Source organism: Myotis lucifugus, unplaced genomic scaffold (assembly GCF_000147115.1).
Source record: "Myotis lucifugus unplaced genomic scaffold, Myoluc2.0 scaffold_1216, whole genome shotgun sequence".
Lineage (NCBI taxonomy): Eukaryota > Metazoa > Chordata > Mammalia > Chiroptera > Vespertilionidae > Myotis > Myotis lucifugus.
Window position 1 is genome coordinate 37,318 of NW_005872264.1, and position 3,772 is coordinate 41,089.

Here is a 3,772-nt window from a genome sequence, read left to right on the forward strand (position 1 = left end):
ATGTCAGAAAATTCTTTCAAATAAATTATAAATATATAACTTTAAAAATACATTTTTATTGATTTTTTTAAGAGAGAGAGGAAAGGAGAAGGAGAGAGAAAGAAGCATACATGTGAGAGGGGAACATCGGTTGGTTGCCTCCTGCATACCACAACCTGGGCATGTGCCCTGACTGGGAATTGAAACAGCAACCTTTTAGTGCTTGGGACAATGCCCAACCAACTGAGCCACATTGGCCAGAGCAGATATGTGATAACTCTTTTTGTTAAAATATATTTTATTGATTTTTTACAGAGAGGAAGGGAGAGGGATAGAGAGTCAGAAACATTGATGAGAGAGAAACATCGATCAGCTGCCTCCTGCACACACCCTACTGGGGATGTGCCTGCAACCAAGGTACATGCCTTTGACCGGAATCGAACCTGGGACCCCTCAGTCTGCAGGCCGACGCTCTATCCACTGAGCGAAACCAGTTAGGGCTATGATAACTCTTAAAGTGAATTATGGAAAAAATGTTTACAGCCTTTTATTTTTTCAGCCAAGATCACAAGTGCATAACATTATATCTCAGTTTGAATTGTTTAACTTCACTAAACAGTTTAAACTGGCTTGGTTGGAAATAAAATTTTTAAAAAGGTGATGACAGTTTAGCCCAGGCAGAGAAATTGGCATGCAGAAGGTAAATGGGGAAAAAAAGAGGAAAAGGAATCATTTAGTATCTTCTTAGTCATTTGAGATGGCTATATAGCAGAATAAATGGACGATGCTTTCAAGAAAAGAGCCCAGCCGAACCGGTTTGGCTCAGTGGATAGGGCGTCGGCCTGCGGACTCAAGGGTCCCAGGTTTGATTCCGGTCAAGGGCATGTGCCTTGGTTGCGGGCATGTCCCCAGTGGGGGGCGTGCAGGAGGCAGCTGATCAATCTCTCTCATCGATGTTTCTAACTCTCTATCCCTCTCCCTTCTTCTCTGTAAAAAAATCAATAAAATATATTTTTTTTAAAAAAGAAGAAAAAAAAAGAAATGAGCCCAGATCCTAAAAGATCTTAATTGCCAAAGAATTAAAATTTTATCAACAGGGTATGAGGAGGCTCAAAAGAGTTTAACCAGAGAAGTAACAAAATCACATTTGCACTTTTTAAACATCATTATAGAGACTTTACTAAGAATGGATTTGAGGAGGAATTGATGTAGGGAGAGGAGGTTTGTAAGGTTAGGTAGGGCAAAGCACTTTTTCTTGAATAATTTTTCCTCTAATAAATTTGAATCTTGAGTAGTATCCTCAAATGATTATACCCATATCACAAGTTTTTATAGATTAATTGGATATTTAGAAGCCTGCATTCCAGCCCCAGGAGTCTGAAGCAGGATATGGAGAAATATTCTGGACCCAGGTTTAGCCTAAGGTTTGCAATAGAACCAGATAATTCGGAAGCAAGCAGGACTCCACTGTTGTCTATGATGCAAACAATACAGATATAATCATCAATTTATTAAGAGTCTGGGAAGAAGTGTCTTGAAGCAGCAGGCAAAGTGCAATTGAAGAAATCCATGTTTTGTGATTTTTGAAGCTCTGAGGGATGCTTTGTTAGAGGGCCAGGGACCACCATTCTTTATTCTAAGGCATGAGACCTGTCTACAGTGGATGCAAATATCCTCTCCTACGAACACCTGCACACACATAATTATACAAAATAACAGAGTCCAGCCCTAGCTGATTTGGCTCAGTGGATAGAGTGTCAGCCTGAAGACTGAAAGGTCCCAGGTTTGATTCTGGTCAAGGGCACATACGTGAGTTGTGGGCTTGATCCCCAGCGAGGAACATGCAGGAGGCAGCCGATCAATAATTCTATCTCATCATTGATGTTTCTATCTCTCCTTCTTGCTTCTTCTCTGAAAGCAATAAAAATATTTTAAAAAATAACAGAGTTCAACTTAGAGTCCCACTACTGGTGGGAATACAGACTGTTGCAGCCAGTACAAACTTTAAATTTATGGTTAGGAAAAAATAGTGTTTACTCCAAAAAGGAATTATTGGAAATCATATAGTTTCATCCAGACAAGGTACAACAAAACCAGGGAGCAAAGATGCTCTCTGAAAGACAAGTTATATGCTGTTTATGATTTTCAGTTTCCTAAGTATACCTTTGCTTAGTAATCATCCTATATAATAAAAGCCTAATATGCAAATCGACCAAATGACTGGTCACTATGACACACACTGACCCACCACCAGGGGGAAGACGCTCAACGCAGGAGCTGCCACCTGGTGGTCAGTGCACTCAGTCAGAAGTCGGGCTCATGGCTGGCAAGTGCACTGGTGGTGGCGAGAACCTCTCCTGCCTCCGCTGCAGGCGGGCGGTAAGGAGCTAGGGGTTCTGGACTGCAAGAGCCCCAAACTGTGAGAGGGATCCCAGACTGCGAGAGCGTGCAGACTAGGCTGAGAGACACTACCCAGTGCACGAATCTTGTGCACTGGGCCTCTAGTTAGTATTTAATAACTGATTATGAGAGAAGGATATGCACAAGACAAATGTCAGGCTGTTGCTACATCTTAGGATAGACAACTCACAAACATGTGAAAACTTCTCTTGAAATTAATACCAAGGAGTAAAACTACCATTCTGTAAGAAAAGAGAAAACCACTTCTAATTCCTCCATGAAAGAGAGCAGGGTGTGAAGAGGCCATGTGTGAGATCCTGTATTTCCCCTTCCTTTTGTCAAGGACCTGTGTTGTGTCACGGCATGGCATGTGAAGGAAGGTTCAGGCAAGACTGGGGTTAGGAATATGGCAGCTTGCATGTGGCAATAACATGAGCAGCAGCAGAAAATGCTCGGTAGGTTAAATGTTAATTATCCTCCTCATTTTTCTTTCTTTTAATAAGAAAAAGAAAATAAAAAGGTATCATCTGCCTTCAGGCAGGATACCAAACAGAGAATATGATTCTTCAGGCTTTTCAAGCCTGCACCCAGCATAGGTTGGGTGAATCCTAACTCAATAAACAGATGTGCTTATAAAAATGGGACATTGGGTCACAGAGACTGGGCAGAGGAAAGACAATGTGGAGAAGCTTTTGCTTTTGATGTAGTCCCCTCTGTTCATTTTCTCTTTTTTTACCCTTTCCCTAGGAGATGTATCGAGAAACATTTTGCTGCAAGATATGTCTGAGATTTTGCTGCCTATAGTTTCTTCAAGGATTTTTATCATTTCACAACTTACATTTAAGTTTTTTATCCATTTTGAGTTTATCCGTGTGTGGTGTAAGTTGGTGGTCTAGTTTCAGTTTTTCGTTTGTTTGTTTGTTTTGTTTTGTTTTTTGCATGTATCTGTCCAATTTTTCCAACACCATTTATTGAAGAGACTATCTTGACTCCATTGTATGCTCTTGCCTCCTTTGTCAAGTATTAATTGATCATAATGGTTTGGGTCAATTTCTGTGTTCTCTGCTCTGTTCCATTGATCTGTATGCCTGTTCTTATGCCAAACCAGGCTGTTTTGAGTACAGTGGCCTTAGAGTATAATTTGATATCCAGTATTGTGATTCCTCCTACTTTGTTCTTCTTTCCCAAGATTACTGTGGTTTAAAAGCTTTTGCGCAGCAATCAACAAAAATGAAACTATCAACAAAACAAAAAGGGAGCCCACTGTATGTGAGAACATATTTGCCAATGATACATTTGATTAAGGGTTAATTTCCAAAATATATAAAGAACTCATTCAACTTAACAAAAGGAAGACAAACAATGCAATTAAAAAATTGGCAAAGGGCCCTGG